A 19,983-nucleotide genomic window follows, 5' to 3' on the forward strand; every position below is an offset into this window, starting at 1 on the left:
GCCTTTTTTGAAGTATGCCTAGGACTTTAATGGGCTTACTAAAACTGGCCTCAATTGAATTCTAGGGATTTTGTGAAGAAAGGCTTCCTATGCTACTTAAAAATAAAGCTTTAACTGACATTTATTGCAAAGTACTGAGATAGTAGCTAATGTGTTCATAAGGAAAATGCTGATGTTGGATCTAGGTGGCAGCCCTATAATGGGAAAAAATCCTGCCACAATTTGCCAGATAATTACTCCTGCGCTCATTATTAAATTTTCAAGACAAACAAAGAATGGTTGGTGTGGAGGGTTACCTGTTTTGCAGCAGGCTGGATCTTGCCATTTCTCAGTGCTTTAGTATTTTAAATAAACAAATCCTGTAAGGAATGGCGCCGGGATGCCTAGATGAGCCACGAGAAAAAAGTATCTATTGTGTGTCAACAACAATGTAATGCCAGAGGCAGACTATAATATGTGTTATGTATTGGCTAAAATGCTTATGATGCTGAACAAATCATTCTGGAAACTAAACTCTTCTCTACATTAGCAGTTCCTGAAAAGCAAGTGCCAATCTGTGACTCTCATTAGCTTGTATCCAACCCACGTGTATGGACAGGAAGCATTGTTTTTTAATGGATTTGTTTTTAGATATTGATACTGCACAATTGTACTATTTTGAAGAAGGATGTGGTAAAGGCCTAATACTTTGCCAAACCCAAGGAATCACATGCATTGCCTACCAAGTCCATAATGGCCATGCTAGTCCCTTTCTTTGTCAGTGCTAGCTTATTTATATGTATAAATGTGAGTGCCGGCATATTTACATATATAATTGTAAGGATTTTACTTACTCATCCTTCAATTTTAATAGAAAGTTCTTTCCCTTCATAATATGTCTTTCCCTTACTCTCCTGTGCCCCAGGCTCTTAAGAGCTTAAACCCTGCCTGTTATTATCTCACTTCCTGAGGGGGGAAGGTTGGCTCATCTCCTGTTGTCATACAAAAATAGAGACTCAGCAAATAAATCTGCCCTTTATTTTCCCCATAACTTGCTGGGTTTTCCCTTAAAGGGTGAATTTCTCTACTCTGAGTTTTATACATATGGTCTGGGGAAAGGAATTCCTAGGATTTGACATGGTGGCCCCTGTGTTTTGACAGAGCCTATCCTGTCCTTGGCTGGTTTGGTGCTCTCCTTCTTATTCCTCCACCCAACCCAATCTCCTCTTAGGTCTTAGCTAGGCCTAAGGTTTATCCTGGGATCGTCCCAGGGTCATCCCTGTTCATGTAAATGACACACAGGATATCCCGGGAGCAGGCAGGGATGACCCCAGGATGACCCTGGGATAAACCTTAGGTCTAGCTAAGGCCTTTGTCTGTAATTTTTAAGGATCCAAAAGGGAGAAAAGATTGTGGAAGGTGAGGCAATCCACATGACGCACAGAGGATCCCAGGGGCAACCCAGGATGAGCAATCCTTGGGCATCCCAAGGGAAACTCATATAAGCAAATATATGCAGATACCATTTAATATTCAAGCTGGGAGTAGGAAAGAGAACAGGATGATCAGATTAAAAACATGGCATAAGCAATGAGAACTGGTCCTGTGTGCATTTGGGAGTTGGGATGAGATTAGCTGCAACTAGCTGCTTTTAATGATGACTGTAGGAACATATTAAAGTAGTTTGTCAAAGGAAGGTGAAAGGTAGAAAAATGTTATAGACACCTATTTCAATGCTGTAACTAATTTCTGGATTGGGATAGTATTAGGTTATGGCTGGTGCTACTGCTGTTCAGTGATGGTTTTTACCCATCACTGAACAGCATATTAAAGGGAATACAGAGAACATGTGTAGATGATTTTATGAGTTGTGCTGCCACTACAGTTAATAGTGATATTGCCCAGGAAATTGCACGCTCCCAAGATGAACCCCTGCCCCAATGTGATATAAATCAAAACGATCCAGTTGGGAGTGTTTGTCAAGACCTAACTAACTTGGATCAGAAGTTCTCAACTTTGATTGTTAGCTCTTACAAAGAGGTCTTAGAGCTCTTTGTAAGATCAAGGGAATTACTTTCACAGGAGGAGCTAGCAGAGGAAAAGCTACCTTCCAATTTGGATAGTCTTCTTAGTAATAATTCTTTGGAGTTATTATCTAAATATTGCTTCTTGAACTCTGATACACTTATCAAAATCTTCCAAGAAACCCGGAGCATAAAACTTAAAACACAATTTGGGGTGCTGGCAGAATTGATTTAACTATGAAATTTTAATTGTTAACAAAGAATTAATGTCATTAGAGAAGAATTCCACCTTGGAGCTTTCTATGGATGAATCTCCTACATGTTTAAATGAGATTGCCTTATTGTTACCCTATTTAAATTCCTTACTTAAGGAGGCAAGTTTGCTGGACCCCAAGGCAGTTAAGAGTGATGCTACTGACTAAAATAGGAATCACACAAGAAATCAAAATAAGAGGTAAGGCATAGGTAAAAAACCACCAAACGGGAGGGAAAAGGTGGGGTCAATAAAAGGGGGGGATTAATAAAATCCTTGGGTCTGAGGCTGGGAACTTGCAAGAGAGAAGGGCAAGTATAAAGAAGAAATTGAAAGGATTGAACTATAACCCCCCCTTTTAAAATACTGGAGAACAGGAGATCAATAAGAAAGGAAAGAGGAATAGGCAGAGTAAGGATATCGATGGAAAGGAAAAGCAATTAAATGGTTTTGGTGCACAGGCTAAAATTACCCAAGATAGCGGAACTGAGACAGATCCTATAGCAGTAGGTACTACAGATAAACATATGCCTATTAGCAAGAAGTTCCCATCTCAAGTAACCAACCAGTCCTCTCTAATTTTGGTGAGAAAACATCTAGTCTTCTCAAATGTCCCCAGGCTTCTGGCCTACTCTCCTTTTGGGAACAAAATCAAATATTTCCTATATATATCGCGACAGCTTGGCTTTAACCAGCTTGTAATGGAGATCTCTTCTACCTACTCAAGCATAAGAATTTTGGAGCATGTCTACACCATAGGGTAGACAATAACAACAATGGAGAGGAGTGCACTTGTGCTCCAATGCAAAAGCTTTTTTTAAAAAAAACCACTCCCCACCCCTGATGGGTACGGTCTGCCACTGTGCATTTTAGGTGCCCCGCTACTCACAGGGAGGCTGGGACTGCCTAGGAGAAGCAGCCACATGGCCCAGACTCCACGGGATGGTCCCGGGACCACGGAAAAGTTGGGTTTTCCATGGTTCCCTATATCCCAGGGAAAGTCCTTGCTCATCCTGGGTTGCCCCCAGGATCCCCTGTGTGTCATGTGGATGCACAAGGACTACCTTGGGATATAGGGCTGGTGGAGACATGCACTTAGTTTTATATGCAGATCTACTGTCAACTGCTTACTAAAAGGCATAATAACTTTGGAGAGAGAAGATATCTGGTTTACCAGATATTTCAGGCAAACTGTTAAATCTTCCTTGCTTGGACAGTCTCATAAAAACTTCCAATTTTCACTTGGGGGAGTGGACACCAAATTAGCTTTTGGAAAGTGCTTCAATCAAATTAACTCAGGAGGGTGTTTAAATATTTCTCAGGAGCTAAGTTATAAAATAAAGAATGGCAGCGACTCACAAAACAGCAAGGTGGAAAAGCAATCTGAGATTCCCATCCCAAAGCCAGGTTCGAATACTGCACAGATAGGGCTTGGTGAAGATAATGAACTCCTGTTCATTATCTTCCATTTCTAGATGATGCAATAGTCAGAACAGGAGGAGATACTGTTTAAGTATGCTTCTGGAAATATTGCTGGTTCATCACTGGTTCATCACTAGTTCAATGGGGCCAAGGTGCAGAAGAAAGAATATCTGCTGTAGGCCACAGCTCCTAGATGGATTGCTTGCATTGGCAGAACTACCTCCTGAGAAAGCTGTCAAAGTAGCTTAGTTTGAATAGATGAGTAGGCAGGCCCAAGAAAAAACCATAAAAGAGTTAAGCCAAGTGTGATGTTTTACTGCATGTAGCTATGTCGTTAGGTGTAATACGAAAGTTTATTAAGGTTTGCAGAGTTTAAAGAAAGTACTCACTGTCAGGGCCAGTGCCAGGCTTTTTTGCGCCCTAGGCAAGGTGAGCTGCTTTCACCCCACCCCACCCCCCACCGTATCCCCACTCCACCCCAGGTAGGTGGAGACAGGTTACCTGTCCATCGCCCGAAGTCCTCCTGGCTTGGCGGGATGCTGCGGTGGGGTGGGCGGGCAGCTCCAATTCCGTCCGTTCGCTACCACCACCCCGCCCCCAGCGTCCTGGCTTGTCTTTGGCTGGAAGCCCCCAGCCGAAGCCAAAACGGGAAGCTGGGGGAGGGCAGTCAGATGGCTCCACGTTCTGACGTCTGGTGTGCACCGGATGTCAGAACGTGAAGCTGCCCCCGCCCACCCCCACCCCGCCCCTGCCCCCCAGTGTCCCGGGTTGGCTTCGGCTGCTGGGCGGGCGCCCAGCTTAAGCCAAGCCAGGGACGCTGGGGGGCGGGGCGGAAGGCGTCGGAACGGCGCGCCCGGAAGCTGCCCTCACTTGGCCAGAGCGGCTCTGGGAGAGGGAGGGTGACTTCCGGGGGCGGCGTTCAGTGCCCCCTTACCTTGGCACTCTAGGCGGCCGCCTAATTGGCCTCTATGGAAGCGCCGGCCCTGCTCACTGTGTGTTTGTAGCAGAATGGTAAGTATGAAGCCATAGAGGGGGGAGTGAGTGCTGGATGGAAGGAGAGTGCTGATTGGATGTTTGTGTGGAGTGACTGGATTGGCTGTGAGAAGGGGAGGAGTCAGAGGACTGTGATACATATGCTGCTGCTGTTAGGTATGTAGAGAGAGAGGAATGATATGAGGGTATATGAGAGAGAGGTTTAGAATAGAGATAGGAAAGGTCTGCATGCTTTGTTGTTTTGATGGATTAGAGTGTGGGAGATTGAATAGTGTGGTTTAGAAGGTAGGAGACTCTTAAGTTGTATTGTGAAACATTGAAGAGAAATTACCATCTGAAACCGTTACGCAGTTATACTTTGAAACCATACGCTTGTGAACTGAGAAAAACCATTAAGCTTTTGAACCTGCATTTATGTCTTGTTATTAAATTACATTCATTTACACCTGGTGTGGTCATTGGAGTACCTGGGGAAGGGTACAGGTCGATCCATGGTGGCAGCAGAAGGGAGAAATTTGGGGTGAGGGTGCAGATCTGTATAGCTGTGGGGTGTAAGCAAAAGTAGGTGTGCCACAGGAATGCATTTAGCATCTCAAACCCCTGATGACCTGAGTTGGGTCCTTTGGGTTCCAAAAAGAATAAAGGCGATCCAGAGTAAACCCAGTGAAGGGTGGGTGTCACTCAAAGTACAAGAAATGCTGTTCTACCTTCTGAGAAAAGAGGAGTCTAAACATGCTCTAGTGGAGGGCTTGGTCTTCAGTGGGGCCAAATCCTACTTAAATTCTGTTCCATTTAGTTACATGTTGGAGACCAACTGGGCTCCTTCTGACCCTCATAGATGTTGACTAAGAACAGAGGAAACAATACCCCTTGTGTTGAACATAGTGTCCTGGAATGTTTCTGGATGGGCAGGTAAATTAGTGGATAAGGAGTTTGTGGACTACTTACAACAGTTCTCTATAGTCTTTCTCCAAGAGAAGTGGGTGGAGGATAGCTCCAGTTTGCACCTTCAGGGTCATAGAGCTTTCACTGCTGCTGCAGTGAGGCACCATACAATGGGACACTGCAGTGGTGGTTTGGCAATCCTTGTCTCTGTGGAGTTGGAGAGTTTCTGCCAAATGGTGGGCACTCAGCCCTACGATAGTATTTTAACACTGCAGATAACTTTTAAAATGGCATCTCCCTATTTTGTATAAATGTCTATGTCCCCCCAGAAAACTCTGCAATGTCCCCTTCATTTGTATGGATATCCTTGGAGACTGTTTTAGGAGAGATTGATTTGCATTCAGGAAATGCTCATATTATTATGGGAGGTGACTTAAATGGCCATTTGGGACAAACAAATGCGGAGCTGCTAAAACAGTTAGGTGTTCCCATTGATGATTTTTTCCTTTCGGATAGGCATTCCCAAGATAAAAAAATAAACAAGAATGGCAAGAATCTCATGATGCTAGCATGTAAGTATTTCCTGTTAATCTTGAATGGTAGCTCAGTAGATGTGTCTACCAGACAATATACTTACCTTTCATCAAGGGTGGATAGTGTAGTAGATTACTTTCTGATCTCCCCAATTCTACTACCTCATGTCAAAACATTCTCAGTGGAAGATTGGCCAGAGAGTGACCACTATCCCATTAAACTAGTTATGCAACTGGCTGTTATGACAATTTGGGATAAAAGGATTTACTCTATGGGTTGGTCTTTTCTAGCAACAGATGAATTAATCCTTGAGCACCAAGGTTGCAGACTTGTTGCAAGGCCCTAATTTGTAGTGGTGTGCACGGACCCCCCGATCCGCTTCTCTTCCAGATTCGCAACTTCCGGATTGGGTCCGCTCTGCTCCGCTCCACTCCGATCTGCCTACAGTCCACTCTGGTTTGCTGCGAAGCTCCGGATCCGGATCGGAGCTCTGCTTCCCCCCCATAGGCTTGCATTGAAATCCAAAAAAGCACACAACTTTTTTCTGCTAATGTTAGAAACCTCAAACTCAGCACCATGATAGCTTATCCATGTATACACATGCATGCCAAGCCTCAAGCAAATCCAAGCATCCCCTGATTTTCAGGGAATTTTTGAAAATTGGACACCCCATTTTCAGACATGGGATTTACTCTGAAATTTTGACAGATAAAAATTTGGAAGCAAGCACCCTCACAGATGCCATCTAGATCCACATTCATGGCAAGTTTCAAGCAAATCCCATCATCCCCTGATTTTTGGCGGGGCTTTAACCTCTAACGCAGCACCCATAACCCCAATTCACACCCCTTTTGATATCTCCGTCAATTTTCATGTTAGAAATGTCAAATTAGGCACCATGACACGTATACATGCATGCCAAGCCTCAAGCCAATCCAAGCCTCCCCTGATTTGGGGGGGATTTTTGAAATTCGGACACCCCATTTTCAGACATGGGATTTTTTCTGACATTTTGACAGATAAAAAACTTGGAAGTGGGCACCGTCACAGATGCCATCTAGATCCACATTCATGGCAAGTTTCAAGCAAATCCCATAATCCCCTGATTTTTGGTGGGGCTTTAACCTTTTAACTCACCCCAAATCAAGTCCCATACTAGAACTCCATCAATTATCACATTAGAAACGTCAAATTAGGCACCATGACACCTGATGCATGTATACACATGCATGCCAAGCCTCAAGCAAATCCAAGCCTCCTCTGATTTTTGGGGAATTTTTGAAAATCGGACACCCCAGTATCTCAGGGATTTTTAAAGCTGCAGACAGGTCAATGGGCTTTATTCATGGCGTTTCAAAGGAAATCCCAACATGCCATGAATTGGGGAGTAGATAAACCTAAATATGAATCTGCTTCCACACTTGAAAAAATTATTTGGAACTTCAAAAAGTCTAAGTGAGCGCAGGAATGGCTTTCCCCTGAGTCAAAGGAAGACACACACAAACCATCCCTGCGAGGCGGGAACAGAGGAGGAGGACTTGGAGGACTGGACTATGGGATATGCCATAGATCTATGGGAGGGGGAGTCAGTCCCGGCAGATGTCCCACCACAGCAGCACCCCGGGGGAGGCGGGGAGGCAGGCAGGCAGGCAGGCAGGCAGCAAACATTTCTGGGGGCACAAGGAAGTGAGCCAAGGAGTGTTTCAAAGCCAGTAATGCAAACCATCCCTGTGAGGCGGGAGCAGCACAGAGAGATGCCTTTTCTTTTGCATCCCATAACTAGAAGGCTAGGAGGATAAGAGTAAAGCTTTGTGATCCTTGCTTCAGAGTTGATTGACTGCATTGTGATCACAGCCATTATTACACAACAACAAAATAATAACGTTAATAATAGCAGTACTAATTAATATTAATAGCAATAACAACAACAACAACAACAACAACAAGGAGTTGAACCACAATGAAAGCCTGCCTGACTTCACTGAAGAGGAAAAGCCAGGAGAGCTTGGGCTATGGGGTGTATATGTAATAAATAAATAAATAAACAAAGGAGGGGTGGAATTAAAAGCAGCAGTGTTGCTGAATAAACAACAAGAAGGTTTTTTTTTTTTTTTAAAAAAAGGCTATGTTTGTCTTTTACCAGTAAGAGGAAAGTGGACATGCCCAGGGGGAGGGGGATGTGCCAATTTTTGACTTGCCCTAAGTAAGTACCAGTCTTAAGAAGCTACCTGTCACTTCAACTCATGACAGGCATTAGCTTCAGTCTCTCCACTGGGTTACTCTTTGGAGGGCTCTGATTACCCTCCAAGGGCAGGACACAGTGTGTGTGCACTGGGCACATCCACATGCCCTAGGGGACCTCATCCCCTTGCACCACATCTATTCAGTTGTTCACCAAGATTAGGGTGGGTAGCAGTGCTGTGGTTCCCATCTGTTATTTATTTGCTTAGTATATGATTTCAGGTTGTGTTTGTGCATTTGGTGGGGCTACTGTTTGAAAAAACACTGGGAAAAGTCCGTTCAGAGACTAAGAAAGAGAAGTTTCCCAGTATCCCAAGTTACTAAGTATTCCGTTTTGCCTATCCCCCCTCCAACTTTGGGATTGGAGGATGCTTCATCAGGTGATCATGACTGGGAGTTGAATCTGCCTCTCAGCACTTCAAAAAGGTACCTCTCCTGCTTTTTTACCCTATTTTTTTAAAAAATTATAGCAAGCGAACTGCACCACACAGAGTGCTGAAAATAGGCTCAAAATGACCCCCACCCACGACTCTCTAAGCACACCAAGTTTCAAATAGAAAGCTTTAAAAACAAAAAAGTTATCCACTAATCTTTTCCACAATGCAATCCTATGGGTGAAAAAATCCAAAATGGCGGGCGGATCATTCCGGGAAAAGAGGAGCGCTCCACCTATGGTCGCTTCTCTTCGCCATGCTCCTCCAGCCCCCCGACTCACTTCTCCTCCGCCTCAGGCAAAGGCGGATCAGCCCAATTCGCTGTTGCTTCTCCAATCCTAAGCGAAGCGGATCACACCCCTACTAATTTGCTGGGTCTCAGGAACAAAATTGTGGATGGAAACTTGGAAGTTATGGAGGGTTATGAACAAATTCTAGATTACCTGAAACCTCACTTAGGGTCTGGCACTTTTGGTACTTCCAAACGTCAAAATATGAGTTGGTTTGACAAAGAATGTAAGGATATGAAAAAAGAACTAGTTAGGTTCAGTAGCAATGCCAGAAGGACCAGATCAAATACTATACTAAAAACCCTGAGTAGGAAAAGATCATCATACAAGGCCAGCAGGAGTAGGAGGAGTAGGAGGAGTTGGTGTTTATTAGACAAAAGTGGAATGAGTTGGACCTGGTGGTGAGACAGAACGATGATGCAAAATTTTGGAATATGGTCCACTCTGTTTTACATGCCTCTAAGTTGCATTTGGAAGTTCAAATCCTGGCAATTACATGGCAACAGCACTTTGAGAGCATTTTTCATGGTCCTGAGCCAGTTGAGGAAGGTTCACAGAGCATAGACCTCCTGGTCTGCCCTGCAGTGACATCTCAGGAGATCAGCTGTTTATTAAAGAACCTATTAACAGATAAAGCCCCAGGGAAAGATATGCACCTCCTTGAACTACTCAAATTGAACTTTACTTGGTGGGCACCAATTTTGGCTAAATTGTTTCCACACATTAATTGGACAGGAATTATCCCTGCTGTGTGACAGTCTAGTATTATTGTTCCCCTGTACAAAAAGAGTGAGAGAACTGACCCTAAAAATTATAGGCCAGTAAGCCTTTTGGACATAGCTTCAAAAGTGTATGGAAGGTTCCTATTGAATAAGCTTCAATCTTAGTCAGAGGAAAAATGATATTCTGGCTAAGGAGCAGGCAGGGTTCCACCAAGAGAGAAGCACAACTGATCAATGTTTTGTGCTCAGCCATCTGATTCATAAATGTTTGAGCCAATCAGAAGAAGCTTGTTTGTGGCCTTTGTGGCCTTTACCTCTGCATTTTATTTAATTGATAGAGATTGCCTTTGGGATAAACTTTTACTAACATAGACAAGTGTTTATTGTTTTTGATTCGGAAACTTCACTTGCATACTGACCTACAAGTGCTCTCTTTCTGGTAAAGTTAATACCAGAAGAGGTGTTAGGCAGGGTTATTTACTGGCACCTTTCCTGTTCAATTTCTACGTGAACAATTTGGTTTCTGATCTAAGTGGTCCAGATTGTTTCCTCCCTTCTATTGGAACCAGAAAGATTCAGATGCTGCTATATGTTGACGATATGGCCCTCATATCCACTACTAAGATGGGATTGAGGAGATTCCTAAATAGACTAGGCAAGACTTGTAGCCAGGAGAAACTGGTAATAAACTATTCCAAAACGAAGGTGGTGATTTTCTCTAAGAGAAAATGCCTTCATAAATGGTGCCTAGATGGACATCTGATTGAACAATGTGCTAGCTTTAAATATTTGGGGATACACTTTTCATATAATGGTAGGCCTTAGCTAGACCTAAGGTTTATCCCAGGATTGTCCCGGGGTCATCCCTGTTCATGTAAATGACACACAGGATATCCCGGGAGCAGGCAGGGATGACCCTGACATAAACCTTAGGTCTAGCTAAGGCCATAGTTGTAAATCTCACCTGGAGGCAGCAAAATTTTCAGCCTGGAGAACAGCATTTATGGGAGACATAAAGGTGGCTCCCTAGTAGTCCCTGTTCTGAAGCTATATACAGCTAGGGGGAATCCGCACGTCTTTCTGAAATCGCTTCTAAGCGACCCCAGTGCGGCGTGAAAGAGAGCGTGTAACTTGCCTTTTGAAGAGCCGACGAAGAGACGTCCTTTCTGCCGCTGCCGCTGCCGCCGCCACCCAACTCCTTCCTCTCCAGCTGGGACGGAAAGCTCAGGGGAAGAAGGCGGGGTGGAGAGCTTCTTCCGCTCTCCACCCTGCCTTCTTCAGCTGAGCTCTCCTCGCCGGTCGGCGAAGAGGTCTGCAGGTGGCGGCGGCAGCGGCGGCGGCGGGAAGGACGTCTCTTCGTCGGCTCTTCAAAAGGCAAGTTACACGCTCGCTTTCACGCCACACTGGGGTCGCTTAGAAGCGATTTCAGAACGACGTGCGGATTCCCCCCTGAGGTTCCCCCACAACTCATAGGGTGAAGTTATGGGGCCAGAGATTTGCCCCAACTGCTGAGATCATACAGAATTAGTTCTTGAAAGAACTGCTGGCACTCACCGCTGTAGTAAAATTGGAAGTTGATTTGCTTTCCGTTAAGGCAAGAATTCACAAGGCAATTATACTTTATGGGAAAAAACTTTTTAGGAAAGCAATTTGGTGAAACAATGTTTCATGGAACAGCTCACAAAAGGTGGATAGGCTTGCAATTGGTTGGCATTCACATTCTTGTTTAGAGGATGCTCAGATTCTTCTGGTGCACAAGGATAATCTTTTTATGAGAAATAAAACTTTTGGGGTAGATTTCTATGAAAATGCACTTGCCAGCCAGCTGCAGGCCTTTTCCCCATGGTTTAGCCATGTTAAGAGAGAATGATACTTACCACAGTATTTTCAAGACCTGACTTTCCTTACTCTCAGATAGGCCTTTATTGCCCTCCATTTCCAAATAATGCCTACAGCTTATCTGCAAGGGAAGTAGAAAGGGGTTCCCTATTCCCAGCGGACATGTATTTGTGGTCTGGGAGTGGCAGAAGATACAGTAGGTTACTTGTTATGCTGCTCCTTGTATAAGGACATTAGGGATTGTTTTCTGGGAGATCTTCTGAGAGCACATCGGCCCACTGCTGATATTATCTTTGATCCGTAAAGCGATTACAATCAAGGTTGCAATGTTTGCTGCAACAGCTCAAAAAACACCTCAAAATCCGCCAATTTTTTCTTAAAACATCAGGCATAGATTGCGAAAGGGACCACCTGCTATAATTTCCTGTTATCATTGATACCAGGGTCTGTATCATTTTTTTCACCAGTATAAAAAGCTCAGCCTTTTCTCTCAGTTTGGTTCTTTTATATGAATTCTCTTCCCCTGAGTTTGTAAAATTTTTGGCTGTCATACAGACACTTTGTTTTATTGTTGTGGCTGTAATGGCCTTTGTGCCATAGACAAATAACATGTATTCTAGATTTTAGCAACTAATTTCCTTTGTACATTTCAGTTTCAAGGTTGTCCATTTTCAAAAGCTACTTTCATTTAGTAGTGTGTTGTTGTTGTTTAAGTGAAGCCAGAGTCGTTTGTACTGTTTTCTCCATCAAAGCTTAAATTGAGCATGTAATAAAAGCAGAGGGCAGTAATTTAAGCAGAGTGCAAATGAGGCTTTTTCAGAGATTAAGGTTATGAGATTATTACAGGCAGGCAGTTTTTAAAAAATACACTACTGCTGCTATGTATAATGAGCTGTGCATATTTAACTCTCAAGCATATTCAGACATACTAAATTGTAAAATGAAAGGAGGCCATATCATGCCATATGCTTAACTTTCCACTCTTTCCAAGGCCAGAAGACAGATGCAACAGTACTAAGAAAGCTGAGAAATTATTTTCTGTTAATAGTGGCGCTATAAACAATTTCAAGCATTGTCTTTGAGTGGAACTTACGTTGCTTATTTATTAGCTTGTTAGCTCAGAGGTCATGAGTGACAATAGACTAAAATAAGAATGTCTATTATGAGAAGTATCATGGAATCTGCTCACAGGAGGGGCTTCACCACACCTACTTTAATCAGGGTTGCAGTTCTAACTTACTCTTCTGGGCTATTCCTCAGACTTTTATCAGTTTTCACCAGTTTCCCCTCAATGGGAAGTTTTTATTTCTCCAAGGGAATGGGGTTGGCATACATTAGCCTTCCCTGATGTGGTGCCCTCCAGATGTTTTGGACTACAACCCTTGTCATCCCCAGTCAGCATAGCCAGTGGTCAGAGATGATGGGAACTGTAGTCCAAAAATATCTGGAGCTCACCACATTGGGAAAGGATGCTGTATATTTTCTCTGAGTAGGTCCTTTCTGACTCATAGTATCCTGGAGCACAGTGTATGTTTAGTTCTCCCTCTACTCAGTCCACTTAAATCAATAGAAGATGTATAGCCCTATTCAGGCATTCTGATTCTACGCAGAGTAAACACACAGAAAAGGGAGAGCACTAACCCTGATCCCTCCATCACATTTGTTGCCCTAAACCCGTGGAGGGCAACTTTCTGAAGAGGAAAGTCTCCTCTAATGGTGGAGGCTTCCCACACAATTCAAAGCACTGATTTCCGAGTGTTCTGAATTGTGTGGGATATCTCCACAGATACAGGGAGTCTCTCCTCTTCAGAAAATCATCCTTGATGTGTAGAGGGTGATGGACATGATGCACACCCTCTTCTTGTGTGTTTATGCTACATAGAATCAGAACACATGAATGGGGCTTATGTCTAGATCACAATTCAAGAAAGGAATTTTACTGATAAAAACACAGAGAAAACACAAGGAAAACAGACAATTTGATAAAATGAAGTTTATAGAATCATAGAATGATAGAGATGGAAGGGGCCTATAAGGCCATTGAATCTAACCCCCTACTCAATGCTCTTGCTTCTCAAGATGGGTAGCTGCAAGCCAGCTTGGCCTTCTCAAAACATGTTATTAAACTAAAAAGTAAAAAAAGGAGTCACATCACAGTATTAAAATGATGGATAGCGGTTCTCCAGACAGGATTAGCCTGGAATGTTGGCCCATCAGGCTCCAGGAGGGCTGGAGCTCCATTTTGAATATGACTCCAGGTTCAGGCAATGCTAATGGTGAGGTGGGTAGTAAAAGTAATTTCCTCTGAAGCTAAAATTCACTTAGTATGGTGAGGGCTAGTAAATAGGATCCCGCTCCCACTCAGCTTACAGAAGCTTAAAAAGTAGTTGTTAGAATTGGTTTACACTTCAAAGAAACAGATGAGCTATTAAGATAAGTGAAGGGTAAATGAAGTTCATTTACGGTTGACAAACACTTCTTGAAGTTCCCAAGCCAGACAGAGGGAAGGTTGGAAATTAATTGAACTCCACAATCCCAGGTGCTGTAAGGTTATTAAGTATGACAGCTGCTTTTATGACATCTTCTCCTGTTCTGCTTGCTCTGATGGAAACCTTGGGAACACTTTGGATTTATTGATGGGCAGTACACCAAAATTCTATACACAAAGATAGTTTTGGCAGAAGGTTTCAAGGAAAAGGTTGAATAAATACACACTTTATTTAGTGATGAGGAAGAATTGCAAATTGGGGAGTTCAACTACCAGACTGATGTCCACACTCAGTTCCTATTAGAATTTGACCCAGACCCCCCAGAATCTGGGCCCAATCCTAACTGGATTTTGTTTAAACCCACCCTTATGGAGAGCCTAATGTGAACTCTTCTGCTTCCTTTTCCTTTATTGCATTAAGTGGGGTGCAGGTTGGGCTGAGCTAAGGACCACATTCAAGATCTTGGTGAAGTTTTGACGAATGTCTGGAGGATGTTTGGCAAAGTAACCCAAACTCTCTAAATTGTTTTCTACATGGAATGGGGTAGTTTGGTAGATCCTCCCAAACCCCACTTTGGTAGATCCTCCCAAAGTGGGGTTTGGGAGGATCTACCTTCGCTATTTTTGTACCCCTCCTCCCACTCATTCAGTTTTGAAATTCTAGTTTAATGCCCCATTTCAGAGATCTGTGTGTGCTCAGATGGACCTCTTTCATATGTGGATCTCCACATTCATTCCAATAGAGAGACCGAACCTGTGCACACATCTCTTTATCCAAATGAGTGGAGAAATTCTTGTGGGGACAATGGAAGCTCTGTGCAGACATAAAGCTCCCTGGGTGTTGAGGGTGTATAATATAAAAGGACTGAAATCCTTTTATATTAGACATAAGTCTAATAGATTTATTTATTTATTTATTTATTTATTTATTTATTTATTTATTTATTTATTCCAAGGTATACATTTAACCCAAATGGTTAAAATGGCTTACAAAATAACCTGTCAGCTTAAAAAAAATTAATAAACATGTTACAAAACTAAATTGGTCCAAGTTAAAAGTCCTTCTTCAAGTCCTTAGCAGCAGCATATTGCATAATGTGAAATTAATGGGATTATATTTTTTTCTTTTCAAATTACTGCTATTTTAGTTAACTTTAATGATACTTATAGACATCATTTTGCTGAAGATGCTTCAGTAATAGTCATAAACAATGTCAGGAAATGTGAATTCTCAATATCCTGATATCCTTGAAGATGAAATCTCAACAATAAAAAAAAGATAAAAGAAACTGAAGGAAACTTTGCTGTAATTATGGTTTCTGTAAAACTGAAATGAACCTTCTCCCAAGAAATTCTTCTCAAATATTTTCTTATCCTAATTTTATTTATTTATTTATTTATTTATTTATTTCATTTATATACCGCCCCATAGCCGAAGCTCTCTGGGTGGTTTACAAAGATGTAGGAGTTTCTCTGGCTTGTCAAATATTTCCCAAAATTTGATATATGCACTTAGCATCACATTATTTTTCACGTTGGATACATAATAGTTCATGTTTAACAGTGTTTGATATTTGAGATGCAGAGACATTTAGTATTCAACAATACTGTCTAGGGATCAATTGCACTCTGGAGTTCAACATATTCTACTCTGCTTGCAGTAGCTGAATGGCTTCCACAATTCACTGTGGGCACAAATAATCTCTAATAAGGCAAGGCCTTAGTATTTGGATACTAGCTGAGCTGGCTTCACTAGATCTCCCTCATATCTCGACGGCCCTCTGAGTAGGGATGTGTGAATCAACAAAACTTGAGCTTTCAAGTTTTTCCAAATTCTGCCTCGAAGCTCATTCCAATTCATGGCCATGAGAGCCTGTGAGCTTTGTTTGTGTGTGTGTGTGTGTGTGTTTTCTGTTCATCTGAAAATTCATGCACATTTTTGTGTGCATCTTTCAAAATGTTATGTACCACTTGTGTGCATTTTTGAAATGTACCATTTTCCTTCCAACGATTAAAGAATACTTTGCATGCATTTTTCAAATGTATGTTTGTTTTGGACCATGAATCGCATCACAAGCTTTGAAATATACAGACTTTGACTGCAGATTATGGTTGAGTCTGCATTTGGATCTGGGTGGTGTGACTTGGGGTAACTTCTGGTAAAAAATGAACTGTAATGAATTTCGCATACATCCCTATCTATACGTTACATTAATTATATAGCATGCAGCTGTCCCATGGCTGTTTCTTTATGCACAAATAAATATGTAGGCTCTTTTGGAACAGACCAATTAGACCCTTAGAGCTAAACTACATGTTACATTACATATATAACATGCAGTTGTCCCACTACATTTTCTCTACCTAATAGTAAATGTGTTAGGCTTTGATCAGGACCATTATGTGCAAAGAACATAGCTCAGTATTTATTTATTTATTTAAAACATTTATATCCCACCCTATATCATTAAGATCTCAGAGCAGCGTACAGTATTATCTACACTGACTGGCAAAAGCTCTCCAGGGATTCACCCTGTCTCCCAGCTCTACCTCAAGATGTCAAGGGTTGAACCCAGGACTTTCTTCATGGAAAGCATATGCTCTACCACTGAGCTATGGCCTTCTGCACAAATCCCTGCTAAGCCTTTGAAGTCCAAATGATTCTTGTCAGTGGGGCCCTGCTGGGGCCATCAGCAAGAATTTCAACCATGCCTACCCTGACCATGATCTGACAGTATTTGATAAATTACTGACTTACTATGAAACTTAAGAGGTTTAATTAATATCTTGAAGTTTTTGAATGCTTTAGAGAAAACCTATTTTTAATAGTAATGCAGGAAAACACATTGTTTAAACTTTCTTCCCACCAGTGCTAGTGGTAGAAACCTATAATCCTGATCTCTAGCCGAAAATGGTGCTTTGCACATCATTCTCAAATACAGAGAGGGCTTGAAGGACTCCTCCTGTGTGGGTCAGCCTTCCCATCTGTTCCCTTCTATACATCTTTCTCCAAAAAGTCTTTTCTTCTCTTCTCTTGGGGAGGCAGGGTGGCAATACAGGAAGAGTGCAAATCTATTTCAAGTCAGGACTCAACTTGAAATCAGGACACATGTTCTGAGTGGGGGAGAGTTGAATTTCAAGCTCCTTCCCCTTTGAAGTCTTACAACATCCTCATAAATAAAATGCAATGATCTTTAGTATTTGACAGATGACAACTTCTGATCTCATATTTGAAGCCTACCTAAAAAGAAACAATGAAAATAATATGCCAAATGTTCTCAAGCATTTGAATTCAAATTTGGATATAAAAAAATCACGCAAAAATGCAAGTGCATGAAAGTTTGTTTCAGCTCTGGGCTTCTGTTACTCTGAACTACTAGCTGAAGTTAGAGAAATGTGTGCCATGCATGAGACCTTACAACTGAGTCCTTCCATAACATGAGTTGAGCTGAACATAGTGTTGTTGTTGTTGTTGTTGTTGTTGTTATTTTGAAGATTATGGATGCAGGTAGGAGAGCTGTGTGTTATATAGGAGATAACTGTGGGCATCATTTCTGTATCACATTAAATAATCAAATGCATTAACATATGTGTATATTTCAACTATGGACAAACTGCAGACAGAACATATTATGGGTGGAAAGTTTGATATACTGGAAAGAGAAAAATACAGAACCAGAGAGTTCCTGGGATGGGCAAGACATTTGTTTGGCTTCTAGATTGTTTATTCAAATACAGAACTATGTTTTGGCTTGATTCTGGGTAATGGGGGTGTATCTCCTAGAGGTTACCAAGTGCACACAGAATGTACTCATCCAAAGTTGTCAAGGATTCCAGTACATTTCTGTGAACTGGTCAACTAAGCTGGCAGAAATTAACTTTCCTACCTGCTCCTTTCCTTGGCAGCTCCTCCAGCTCCCTGAAAATGCTAAAATCAGATCCTGCTGAATGGGGTGAGCTACGGTGAGGAACAGGATCCCCAAAATCAGATGGAGGGAACTTCTGCAGCCAGAGTCCTTCCTCTTGCAAAAGACAGATCCTGGATCAACCTCTCATTTAGGGGAATGTTTGTGGCCAATTGTAGCTACATAGAACTCAGTGTAATGGTTCACTAGATAAAATGGCCAGTGATAAAATGGTGATAGTGGGAGGAGGAACTGGGAGGGGGCAGTAGAGGTGAAGGAATGCTTCAGCCAGTGCCAGGCAAGTACACCAGGGTGGGGAACCTCAGGCTTGGGGGCCAAATCTGGCTCTCAGGGGGTTCCCCAGAGCACCATGTCCACTTCCCTTGACCCCAACCACTGGTCATTCAGTGATTTCTTGGCTTTTGTGCTTCTTCCCCCACCCAATCCTAAAAAAGTTGAACTGCCTCTCCTAAGGCTTTGTTATTGACGCAAAGAGCTTTAATATGCTGGTGTTTTGGCCCTGCTCCTTTTGCCTTCATCTCTGCCCACCACTGCAGTGTAGCCCCCGAGAAATTCTTCCCCCCCAAAATTGAAATTCAGCATTTAGGCTGAAAGAGGTTCAACACCCCTGAAGTACACGGTTACTGAATAGATTGGTGCTCCTGGGGTGGGTGTGTCTATATGGCCTATTTACCCTGTCATGGCTGTGCAGTGGTGCTGCACTGTTTATGTGATGCAGCCGCCAACTCGCAGCCATGTCTGTTCCCCCCCCCCCCGAAACTGCTTTTTTTCAATCCTGTTTTCACTGCAACTTTGCCCCCAATGTCACCACATTGTTTCTTCTGTCTGTCACTGGTGGCTTCACTTCAGATTAGGAAAGTGGGCATTGCTAGGGGCGGTACCTTATGCAGAGTAGGCACAAGAACCAGGTCAGGGGGTGGGCTGGACAAGCTGAGTACTGGCTGCCATGGCCATATTACAGTCTGGGAAACAAAAGTAAGGGGAGTTGTGATATCTAATGCATGAACTCAAAGAACTATAGCAGTGCAGATGTGCTGCTACAGGCTTTCAAAATTGTACAAAGTTCCCAGAAACCAAAACCGAAAAGTTTTCACAGTTTCCAATCTGCTGCCTATTCCTGCCGTCAGGCTATGACGCTGTGATTTTTCTCTCTCCATTTAGCCCGTGCTTAGTCCTACCATTTAAAAATATCAATACTGCTTCGCAGCAGTGATGCCGCAGGATTTTGGGGGAATCAGGATGCAAAATGGCATCGTATAGACATGGTCCTGCTGATATCAGAAGCTTGTACCCACGGTGACTAGTATCCACTCAACTACTGTGCACTTGCCTGGTGCTAGCTGCCGCGCTCCCACCCCCGTTGCCACCTCCTGGTGTTGAAAGAGAAGGGCAGGAATCCCCCTCTTCCCCTTTAGTGCCATATCATGGCTGCCTGCAGTTTTGCCTACTGAACTGCTTCATTGGCTGCTACTGGAACTACTGACTTAGAGCACCATCAGACAAGCGTTTTATTGCATGCTCATTACTGGGCATTCATGGATTTTTGCAGGTCCCTCTCACAACGTCATCTGCCTCCTGTGCGCCTCTCACCCCTTCTAGCCTTCTTCGTGCTGCAAAAAACCCCCCAGTAAGTCTGATTTATTTTAAAGACAGAAGTTGCTGCTATCTCCTGCTGTGTGCAGGAGAAGCAGCACGATCAAAATGGCCCACTGAATGGGCCACATGCACATTGTTTATTTCTTCTTTTGAAAGAGGAAGTAATGATGGACAAATGCGCAGGCAGAGAAGTGATGGTAAGCAAATGTGATTTCCCCCTTTATGATGATGCTCTTAGTTCAGAAATGTACATTCTGGTGGTAGCCCACTATACCCCACTAGTAGACTATATTCTGCTTGCTGAGGCTAAAGTTGATCAGCCTTCCACAAAAAACAGGCGTGTGGTTCTTTTAGTAT

Source organism: Elgaria multicarinata, chromosome 6 (genome assembly GCF_023053635.1).
Source record: "Elgaria multicarinata webbii isolate HBS135686 ecotype San Diego chromosome 6, rElgMul1.1.pri, whole genome shotgun sequence".
Taxonomy (NCBI): domain Eukaryota; kingdom Metazoa; phylum Chordata; class Lepidosauria; order Squamata; family Anguidae; genus Elgaria; species Elgaria multicarinata.